The following is a 12,397-nucleotide window of genomic DNA, read 5'->3' on the forward strand; positions in this document are numbered from 1 at the left end:
GGATGTGTTGCGTATTCCCACACCTAATTAGTGCACATTAAGGTAACTATTGAAACTGTCTTTGCGTATTAAATGATAATATTCACTTCTCCTGGTCTCATTCTTTCCCCTTTCTCTTCACATCCCTGAAAGAAAAGCACTTAAATGTTACAATTTCGAAGCAGTGCACCCAGCAAGTGAAAAATTCCTCAAATAAAGGTATTTGAGGCTGTTTTGTATCTTCAACGCCATGGTCACCCCCACCTCTTCAACACCTGTTTCACACCATGCCCAGGCTGTTCCTGGTATTTCTTTCATCTCCACAAAGATGATCTTAAAGAAGATCACTTTGTACCTGCTTGGAGGACTAAACAATTGATTTCTCCGGGCAGCTATTTTTGGGGTGATCCCCTGCCAAAGGATGCCTGTGTTTCATTAGGAAACACCTTGTGGTTTTTCTGCAAGCGATGAGGGATTACTCTTCCCATGACAAGCAGGAGCAGGAGCTTAGGCACCCAGAGGATGGAAATCATCATTTTGGCGCTGCCCAGGCCAGCATGAGAGCTCGTGTCCATATGGAGCGGTGTGGCACAGCCCATCAGCCAGGCACCCATGGTGAAAGGCTGTGTTGGAGTAGGGAAAGCCATTTCATCTCCCTTACCATAGCCTCCACCAGCACGCTGGGCAATGCTTGCATAGGCAGGCAAGCAAAGGAAGAGAAAGACACAAGAAGAAGAGTTTGTGTGGCAGTGGAAAAGGCTTATACAGGTGCTTCAAAGCTCTGCCCTTGGGGTGAGCAATAAAATTCTCCTGCAAAAGGGGAAGCTTGCAAAGCTCAGTTTCCAAATCTTCACCTCTCCAGGCCCTTTTTGCAGGGTTTCTCTGCCCAAAGCAAATCAGAGAGCTTTCTTTAATTGTCTTGCACTTGGAACCACCTTTGCATGGGTCTCTGTTCCTGCCATGCCCGCTTCAGATTTTTACAGGCTTATTCATTGCGTTACAACATTTACGCACCATGGTTCCCAGACATTTCCTTCTAATGGATTTTGCATTAGTAGCTAGTATCTGGAAATCTAGTACCAAAAGGTTAATGTACATCCATTAGTCCTTTTTTTCCCCCCTTCTTCTTTATGTGCTAGTAGAAGACAACCAATTTCCATAAATACATTAGGTCTGGAAAGGGTCTGGAAGCACTTGAAATTCTGTACATGCAAAGCTGTGGGGCTATTAATATTGTCCTGTCTAAGCACTGCAGGTAAAGTGGGATTTGCAGATGTTGAATGATACTTCTCAGGTGTTTTCCAGCCTCCACAACCTTTCTTTTCCTCATAAAAAGAGTTGGGGTTTTTGAGACCTGCTCTTTTCATTGAGTGGACTACTTGCTCTGTATCTCCTACATCATGAAGGAAGATGTGCTTTCACCCATGTGCTCTCTCAGCTATAGGCAAGCTAAGGAGGAATGATGTTGGGGTAGTTCAGGCTGTCATGTGGGCAGCTGAGCTACCTTTAACAGCTAAAGTATTCCTCAACTGGCAGCAAATGGTGTTCTCCCTCCTCCCCCAAAGCCAATATGACAATTTCTGTCTTGCTAATTGGAGCAAAGCTGAATCCTAAGTGTATCTCATTGTGTTCTCCGACCTACACTTTAGACGAGGTCAAGCTTTTTTGCTGAAAAAATCTATTACTCTAATGACCACAAGTAGCAAGTGGGAGGGGTGGGGAGGGCTCCTGATGTATTTATGATTTACAGAACTTGCCATGTTTTAGCACCACAGACCTTTGAAAATTAAGAATTTGGGTCACGATACTCTCATGCTGGCTGTCTTTGTGTTTAGCACTGAGTCAGCATGGGCTGAATCTCTTTGCCCTTGGAGCCACCTACCAAGACCTTAATGGACAGCCACACCGTCACCCTCAGTCTTCTCATGCTCTCTTGCCCACCCCAAACCAGCACTCAACTGTCAGGTCTACAATTTCCCCAAGGTCCTTCCACACGTCTAACCTGGTTCTCTGTGCTCCGTGGTATCCCACTTTCCACCCCTGGCAGAGCTGAGGGGCTGGGCAGCAGAGCAGACATGGTACATGCAAGATGAAGCATGGCTAACTCACTTCTCTGTGAACCAGCAGCTCCTGATTTCTGAATCTTGTCACTGTTATTTCCCAGTATCACGTTGTTGTTCAGACTGAGGATTCGTGTCTGGCACTAAAATCTGTGGCTCATGGAGAACATCTGCACTGGGCTTATTTGAGCCCCAGTGTGGACACCTCTGTAATGACCATTGCTGGCTGAGCTGCTCCAGGATTATCTACTACCGTGTATGGGGCTCAGTTCTACAAGGTGCAACATCCTCATGCCCCTGACTTTAACTGACTGTTCTCAAGGTAAGCTCTCCTCTACTGGAGGCTCACTGACTTGAAGATACTTGGGTGACATGGAGGTACACAAAGCTGGGTGCATGAGCAGCTCTGGGTATATGAGTTCAAATTGTTGCAGAATCAAGGCCAAAAGAAAAAAAATCCCATGCGCTTCAGTTTCATTTAATGAGAAACCATTTACAGCTTTCCATTTCTGATCTGTATCTTTCCATTTCTATTCTAATGGTAATTACTGTAGCAGTTTATTAACAAAGAAATCATTTGATAGCTTTCACATATTCCCATACTTCAAGTATCTAACAACCTATTGATTCGATAGCTTGGCAGCATTCCTGATTGAGGAGCTGGAGTTTGATTTTTTTTAAGCACTTTTTGATCATTTCACATGCAAAGGATAATCATTTTTCTGGTTGAAACAAGGGATGGATTGCGGATCAATGGAGTCTACAGTATGTTCTTGTGTGTGATCTGTGCTGCACCCGCAGTCAGAGCAAGCAGTGTCTGCATTTTCTTATGGAAGGACCTTGAAAAATTGTCTTTCGGTTGGATTTCTTGTCCCTGAGTTACTACAATCAGCAATTAAAAAGTACACAACACATGTGCAGAGAGGTAATTTCAATGTTTGACACTACTAAGCATATCTTTATGAAGGGCTTTTGTATTTGCAACTCTATGCCCTGCTTTCCATAGGGCCCCAGCAAGGCGCTGCATGGAACAGGCTTTGCAATGGCAACGCATTTTCATAGCCCTCACTCAAGCTGCAGACTTGTGATGCTGCTGGTTGCTTCACCCGCCCCTGCTCTAAATTTCTGGATGGTTCTTCACTTCTTCCAGGTAGCTGGAGAAATTTTCTCTGGCACCGGTTCACACTGGTACAGAAGACCAGGACACTGCAAGAGCTCCCAGAGGGCTACGCAACATGTGATGGGTGAGTCCGCAACAGCACACAAGCCCAAGCATGGTCCAGCCATGGTCCAGGCATAGGCCAGTCTGCCACTGTATTGGGATGGCTGGTGTGCGTGAGATGTAGAGGAGGCTCATGGGAGTGAAAAATAAGGTGGTGTTTCTGGAAACAGTGCGTGGCATAGACTGCATGTGCACATTGCCATCATGCTTTTTGTGGATTTCGAGCAAACTGGTCCCAATTATATTGGAGGCCTACATGGGAATTGTATCTGTGCTATCAAATAGCAGGGCAATCTGCCTAGAAAGAGGTCCCAGCTACTTCAGTAAGTGTCCAAAAGTCTTGGTTGCATGATGAGCTCTCCTAGAAGGAGTGATGGGAGCAAAATGGATGGAGGTGATTTGCTGTAAGTTTTCTCATGCAGGTTTGGAAAGAACAGAAACATTTGACCTCTATGCGGAGAAGCTGCTACCTGTGTCCTCACAGGACTTTTTATGCACATGACCCTAATGGGCTTCCTAGCTGGTTTGTTAATAATTCATATGCTTCTGAAATGGCGCGGTTTGATCATGCAATGCCTAGGTGACCCTACAACCTATCGGGAATAAGGCACCAGGAGAACTTGAATTACAGGTTAGTCATTTTCCCATCTAATATATCACAGACTGAAAGCTTTATGACTTCAGAGCTTACTGAATTAATTTTATGCATGAGTGCTTTATTTTTGCTATATGAGATATATCACTGGCTTACTAGAGCAAAATATCATTAGACCTGGAAAGGGATTTGGTCACTTACACTTTGTCACCAAGGATCATTGCACATAGATTATGTAGGGCTGTACTGTGCCATTTCTCATGTGTTTATTAAGTGATTATAAATATCGAACAGCATGCCTTCAGGGGACACTTGAGATCTGTTATTGTAGCAACATTTCATTCAGAAAGATGGCACACACACAGTGATTTGTGAGGGTCTGGGAGGGTCTGTTGAAGGGTTTGTCTGATGAGAAGACAGAGGTAGCCTGTTCTGCCTTGAAGCAGCTGTCCTTCATTGTTTTCAATCTTAGCCATTATTGTTGTGCATCTTCTCTCATTCTGGTGGCACATCCTGGTGGCTGGCATCAAGGACAGGATCCTGAGACACCCAGAGTCCAGCCCTGGCTGTGCCAGAGTCCTTGACTAAATCACATCAAACTACTTTGTGTCCTTTGGTTTTCTCCTCAGTTCAGGATGTCAATCTTGAAAACACCATGAACTTGACTTTTCAGAAGTGCTAAGCCCTCAGAGTCTTTATTGTTTCGATGATGATGAATGGGTTTTGTATATGAACCCATAAAGTACATCTGTTTACCCTGAACACTCAACCTGCTTCTGTACAAGCCAGTGGAAAAGAGCCTATGGACATACCGATGGCTGAGGGACACCTGTGTCCCACCTGCTTGAGGCCTTGGTGGTATTTCCCACGGCCTGATGCCATGCAGGAGTCCACCTCAGGGCTCTTCCACTCCTCAACCACTGAGACCAAAGAGCAGCTCCCACCTCTAGACTTTGCTTTCTCTTTGCTGTCAAGACTGCCAGCAAGCTGACATCTCAAGTCAAATTTTCAGAAGAGCTCTTTTCTTCTTCAGTCACTGCAGTAGGCTTGATTTTTCCACAAAAAATTAACTTGTAAAGCATCTGCATGAGAGTTAGTGAAGGCTGGGCCTCTTCTGGAAACTGATGCTTCTTTAGGTCCCTTCTTTTCATTTAAAATTTTATATTAAAATTTTTCCTGCTGGGTATGTAAAGCACAACCTGACAACGTAGCTGTTGTCCATTTCTGGATTTCCATTTACAACTGAACAACACAGGCTCACTTTGATTAAGTGATCCACAGGAGAAAAAACCCTGCTATCTGCCTCTTAAACATTAATTAATGCTTCCGTGATCATTAATGAAAAAGACCGAGATGAGATGAAGTAGGTGAGCAGTAAAGAGCCGCATAAATTCACCAACAAAAATGATAGAAATCTGCAATGTTGTTCTGAGACTGAGTACACAGGGAAATGGGGTAAAAATGATTTGTGACCAGGAGAAGAAGGAATTTCCTTGTGTTACACGACTGCATGCTTTTATTAGTTTGATGATGTACAGTGGCGCTATTTCTCTTGGAAATGGCTTTTTGGTTAACATTTCATTTTCCTTCCCAAAGTTAGCTCTCGCTAGCAATGATATGAAACACAGCTCCCTGCAATTGGCTGTCCCTGAACTTTATTAATACCACTTGTTGTTGTTGTAAATGATCTATTTCAGAACAAGTAATAAAGCTTTTGTTTTGCAGGTAAGCAAGCCCTCGCCCTTTGTCGGATGGCATTGCCACAGCAGGGGAAGAATGAAAAATTTGTTAATAAAAAAATAGAAAGAATAAAACTCATAATACATTGCATTGATAGTTATATCACTTTTATACCAGCCACTTCTCTTTAGGAATTTGAGGCCATGCACTAATTTAATATAACTAAATTGGTCCATTTTTTGATGTGATCTATCCTACTAATATCGCATTTCCAGCCGTTGTCACTTTGATATTATACGGTGTGTCCAAATAACAGCATCTGGAAGACTACCCAGTTCACTTTTACCTGCAAAAGGCACAAGTTTCCAGGGTCAGAGAGGTGGTGCAGATTAGCCGGCATCAGATTAACGTATGTTTATCACCAAATAGATATGAGAAGATTGGATTGAGGGGCCTGTTGCTTGTACCCCTGTGAATAATTTCAGCATGGTGAACGGAACTATTAATATCAGGGATGGGGAATGGCAAGAGACTCCTGGTGTCGCTGGTGCTGGATGTAGTATCTTTGCCATTTTTTCCCCTTGCATCTTCTCCAGGAGCAGACTCTGGTCCAGATTTGTGCCTGTTTGAAGGGAACGTGGCTCAGCTGTTTTCATGTTTCTTTCTTTGCATCTTTTCTAACCTGCTCAACTTCTTTTTTCTCTTTATTGGTAACAGAAAGGCTGTGACACCTCAAGGTTTCCCTAGGACAAGGCTCCAGAAATGTTGCCCTCTGGTTGCCCCTCCACATGGAGGTAGCAAAATCTTTGCTATGTGTTATATTCCTATGGGTGTTTCTATTCCCTCTCAAAACCTAAGGCCAAATGCCACTTGTTGGGTAATACCCAAGAAAAGTCTATCTGATGAAATGACAGAACCAGTCTGTGGTGCACGTGGATTTCTCTAAATCTTCTCTCCACGCTGCTCGAGGTCAGTGGTGCAATGGACCAGGCCTGGCCAGTGAAACTTTTCTTGTGTGGTAACTCCTTCAAAGGATGTGTGTCTGCTTCACTGGTCAGAAATTCAGACATGCATCCACCTAAATTTCTATTTCTTCACTGATCTACAGGAGAAAACTCCTGTATTTCTACTACAAGGCATCACAGTCACTGGCAACATACAAACATTGGGTGAGTTTGGCCTAGGAAATGATGGTTTTGGTTTGTGATCCACTTAATCAGATCCAGAGGGCTTGAGCCCAGGTTGCTGCTAGCAATTTTGGTGAGAAGTGGGAATGCAAACGATGCATTGATCCCTAAGCTCCAACTGGATGGAGACCAGCCTTTTATCTTCTCAGAAGCACCCAGGAGGAGCAGGCAGGAAAACCCCATCATCTCATGGCATTTGTGGTATCTCCACCTCATGGGATTTATGGTATCTCCACTTTTCCCGCACTGTCCACTACCCCAGGGGGACTCTTTCACCATCAGGGAAATTTTAAGTGGTTGCAAAGGATTGTCTTTCCCTATGTGCCTCCTGCTCCCTGCCTGAGGCACCTGCGCCTCCTTCCATTTGCTGTTTTCCACGCTGCTGACAAAACCAGTGGGATTCAGGGTGTTTTAAGTAAAACCATGAGGGCTAAAATATCCCATGGGGCTTCACAGCATGATAACAAACATGCTTTATTTCCCAGACACGTCTCCATTTGCTTTCTTTTCACGCTGGTGGGGCGAGGAGGGGCAATGCTACTATTTGTTTAGAGATGCAATTAGCCCAAGTGTGCAGGCCTGCAGCAAACCAAGAGGATAACCTTGAATCCAGAGAAAGTTAGGGGAAATTTAAAGCCATCTGCAGCTCCAATGGGTCCCCGCGCACCCCTTTCGCTCACAGTTTCTATTCATGCTGATAAAGTGCCAGAAGATATGCAATACAATGGGAAATTGCTTCTTTGGGTATCATAGCATCTTCACTTAGAAGTGTTTTAACCTTGGCCTCATGCTTCCTGCGGGGCCTGTTGTCTTTGCTGCAGAAGTACCGACACCGGCCAGGAACGTGTAGGATTTTTCATCTGAGTAAAATTAAAACCCGAAACCTTTACCATCCTCTCGATGCCAGACATGCTCTACCTGCATTAACTTGAGCTTAATGGACTGCAAAATGAGTGTTTCAGCACATATGGGAGTGGATTATTTGCAGGAGTGCAAGTTCCTCACAGTTTTATCTCTTCCCTTTCCCACCCCAGCCCAGCTCCCCCTGGAAGCGCAGACATCCATCCATGATTGGGATGAAGACAGTTTATTAACACAACACAACTCCAGAATGGCTCTGTTTCAAAACATTAAGGATAATTTTTTTCCTGGGAAGCTGCTTGTTGCCCCCTCGAAAAATATATTAATAAATAAAAATTAACAAAGCTTTTGTTCTTTGAAAAAAAAAAAGAGAAATGGCAAATACAGCTAAATTATAGGAACAGAGCTGGGCTCTAGGAAATCCAGAAAACTGTTCCAGCAAGGCAGAGGTTGCATCCATCAAGCCAGCTAAGTAATGAAAAGAGCAAAGATCACCGGTCCCTATCTATTAAATTGAAATGATTTTTATTAACTGAGTGCTTGATGGCGGTGTTGAGGCTGATGTAAACACTTAAGACAACACTTTTCAGCAGGCCAGCTGAACACCTCACCCTGGCTTTATTGCAGCCTCTTCTGAAGTCCTTCAAGGTAGGACCCAAGGTTCCAAAAGCCAGAGCCCGCTGGCCCCAGCCTCTCCAGTGCCTGGCACACTGGCTGCACAGCCAGCAGTAGGACGCTCTGTCTTTGCAGCCCACTCCAAGGCATCTCCACTCTCATCATCATGCATCATTTAGAGGGACAACATAAAGCCTGGCAAGCCCCATTTTTCACATGCTTCCTTGGAGTTCTGCCTTCCAGATTTATATGATTTTTCCAAAACTCCCTAGACTGGGATTTGGCTGTTTCTCCAAACACAGAGCCAAGCCACCACTGAAAAACCTGAAGGGATAATCTGTGTGGGTAACAGGATAATCTCTATGGGTAACCAGGCTGGGGAGTGGCCTAGTGGTTTCTTTTCAAGCCTTCATGGGTTATCACCATAAAGAGAACAGCAGCATGAAACATTGTGTGTGTATGTATGTTGTAATGACCAAAAATACCTTGACTGCGTCCTTTCCAGTGCCAGATGCCTTACAATCTAAATGAGCATCTTTAATAGTGGCATTAATTATTATTGAAATCCTGCTCTGTCCCACTGAAACAAGCCTAATAGCTCAGGCTCACTCTTTCTCTCGCTCCCTCCTTTCCCCAGATCGCTATCTCCCGTATCTGAAGCAAATGTCAGAAAGTCACATGGCAAAGGGTCCTTTCGCCCGGCTGGTTGGGCCACCAAAGTGGAGAGACCACAGGAAAGCTGACTTTGCTGAGCCCCATGCCGACCAGGTGAGCAGAAAGCACTCTGCATTACATTGAGGACACGGTTCTCAGATGGGGTCAGGCATGGATGCCAGCACCAGGGATGCTGCACAAGCCATGGATTGGACGGGTTGTGTTGGGAAGGACACCCTGAAGCTGTCAGATAATGTCTTTTGGTGCTGCTCTACCTACCCTCTGTCTTCTTCTAAGGAAAGCCCAGTGCCAAGAAAATATCGTCTGGCAACTCCCAGGGATGCGGATAAATAATTAATTAGTGACCCCAGAGGAACCAGCAGGGTCAGAGGACATGAGCTCCCTGAGAAAGGAGAGACTTTGTCCCTCTCTTGCTGAATGGCCATCAATAACACCCAACTGGCTGCCTGTCCAAAAGATGAGGCTGTCTGTGCAGATGGGTGCAACCATCACACATACGCCTGGCCTCAGCGGGGACACCAGCCAGTGCTGGTGGGGACACTGTCTAGCTCTGTGCCATCCCAAAGGAGCCTGACATAGCTTTCTTGTTGGGTTTTTCTTTCCTTCCAGTTTCCTGGTACATAATTATCCCTTTTTCTGGGCTTGCACATCCCTGTGTCCAGAAAAATGCCACATCTTGGCAATGGATTATTCTTCCCTTCCTCGGGCTGGTTATGCACGTAAAGCACAGTAAGGCCCCAAATAATATTTTATATGGCTTAATATGGGTCCCTTGGCTACACTGGGGCCTCTGACTGTTGTTTACTTACGAGATATAGTGCTGACCAGCCTGCTCCCCATTTCGCTGACTGTCAGCATGCATGTCCATGGGTAGAGGAAAGGGAATTGCCAAAAGGAGCAATTCAGTGACCAAGGGCAGTTACCTGGGTTAAGATGATATTTTGTAGGGGTTTCTGTGGATCTCAGGTGCTTTTTTTTCTGTGTGGAGCTGCTGGAAAAAAATACCAACCATCTACTCTGTGCCCCTCTGCTATTTATTTGGATGCCAATCTGTGGCCATGGTGGCTAAAGGGTTTCCAAGGTAGAGTCAGCTTCTGTCTAGGTGGCTTGGAGGGTGGACAAAGTTCATGGTCATCCTACAAAATCCTGTGCATTGAGAACCTCCTTGAAGAGAACTTGGAGGATCTCCATCACCTTAGTATGTGAACCGAAATAGTCATGTTCCCAGAGCTCCTATGTCAACAGGGAAGTACGTGTCACCATGTCATGTTGAACATTGTCCCATGTTGGGCATATTTGGATGCAAAACTCTCACTGCAGCCAGTGGCACTGGGGTGTTGCTGGCTCTCCTGGGAGGACGCAGGAAGAGTGCGGCTGAGTGGGAGCATGAACTGGCATCTTCTGAGAGCAGAGCTCTTTTAGATACTGAAGTTAGTCATGGTAAAAAGATATTTTCCCTTAAAAAAATCACTCTGAAAATGTAGGAAGTATATCTGCAAATATAAATATATACATATGGTATATTAAATATATAAATACAGGCACTTATTTCCTTTCCATGTGCTCTATTCCCTGTGTTTTAAAAGTTAATCTTCCACACTACAAAGGAAGGTGGATTTTTGATAAATTTTTCATATTCTATATTGACTTGCTATTGCAAAAACATGTAATTTTGCTATATAAAAGGCATTCATTTGCTATACATTCACATGGGCCCTCTTTTCCCTTTAACAGCCACCAAAGAGAAACACATTATTGCTCATGCTGTGCTGGAAGCTGAGGATTTGCTCTTTGCCTTTACATTTAGCAGAGCTGTGGCTGAATAGGGGTTCCTGCAGCGGATCCAGCATCCCTGCCGGCTGGGACAGCTGAGCCAGGGGACAGTCACGTCAGATGCAACTCGACTCATTATGTGCCACTGAAGCCATTATATGCTGCTGAATCAGGAGTGCTGGTGCTCAGCATCCCGGTACTGCGTGGAGCCATCTGGGCGGGATGGTAGGATGGAGAGTATCCAAAGTCCAGGTTTTTCCCAGCCTTAGCTTGGTTTTGCGTGTGCCTTGCAGGCTCCTGGGGGAGAATGACATTGCCCTGCTGATGCTTCTCAGGTGATCTGGAGCTGAGACAGCTCCCCCCTGGGGTGTGCAGGAAATAATCCCGTAATTATAAAATAATCTTGGGTAATGGCATATTAATGAGGACGGGGAAAAAGTGATGCTCTCAGAGTGGGCTTTCCCACTGCTTGGAGGAGGAAGAGGGAGACTGTACACAGCTGCTGCACTTTGGGAGTAAATAATGGCATCAAAGTGAGACTTGGGTGTAAAGCACCCCAGGAGGAAGGATTGCCTTTCTGGCTCTGGGTTTGTTTCTGCTGCAAAATTCACTGTTACTCATGCTGAAGGTGTTGCCTCTAAGCTATCCGCTCTCTGACCCACTCTTCTGTTCCAACTCAAACTCTTTTGGCTTCCTTTTCCATCCATGTCTCCTAGGATGTATCATTTCTATCTCCCCTCATGCTGTCCTCTTTATCCCTCATCTTTCCAACCTATCAACTCCACCTTTCCCTGCTTCCTGCCCTACCAAGCCCCCTGCTCTTCTCTTTACCCCTCAGCATCTTCCCTCATCTTTGTCCACCTCCTCCTCTTCTCCATCTCCCATGAAAGCCTCTTGTATTTTCAAGAGTGCGAGCCCCGGCGGATGGGAAGGACGGTGTCCACGGAGGTTGTGCTCCCCCATCTAATAACACATGTATCAGACACCTTTCCCTTGAGATGGCAGCCTCTGGAAGCCCAAGATGAACCTTTCAACAAGATTAAAGAGATGGTATTAATTGCTATCGATCATGGGTCAACAAATTAAATTGCATCTGCACCTGTATCTCTGAAAGGTCTAAATGAGAAGAGTAGTTAATGGGTCTGGCTGGCCCAGAGCTGTGATTAATTAAGGGGAGAAATGAACTAAAACATTAAAAAAAAAAAAAAAAAAAGGCAGAAAAGAAGGAGATTGAGATGAGGCTGAAACTCTTCGGTTCAGAAAAAAAAAAGCATATCTGGAGAGAGTTTGATGGGATTTCAATTCTGGATCCACCCTGTCTGGCCTGAGATGGGCTGCTACAAAGCAGTGTTGGTGGCAATGATTTTCAAGGCGATTGCTCCAAGCACCACAGGTGCTGTGGAAACACTGCCCACTCGCAACTGGTGACTCTTCCATGCAGACCCCCAGAAAAGCTGATCTGTGCCCATTGCTCCTCCCTGTGACCCCCAGGCCTTGCCCTGCCACCACCTTGGTGCTCAGGAAGAACAACAGGATCCCTCAGCAGGACCATGTGCCTAACGCCACTGGATTTGGCGGAATTGGATCCATTCTACAGTCTGAGGCAGCAGCTTGTGGAGACCTCACAGAAATATCTGTGATGGGATCTGCAGGGCTTCCACCTCATTTCACCCAAACGCACGCTCCGGCACACTGTGCATGATCCTTGGGGCATCCCCCTGCCATCAGCTTTTTTTTTCCTTTTTTTTTT

The sequence above is a fragment of the Aptenodytes patagonicus genome, chromosome 6 (assembly GCF_965638725.1).
Source record: "Aptenodytes patagonicus chromosome 6, bAptPat1.pri.cur, whole genome shotgun sequence".
NCBI lineage: Eukaryota > Metazoa > Chordata > Aves > Sphenisciformes > Spheniscidae > Aptenodytes > Aptenodytes patagonicus.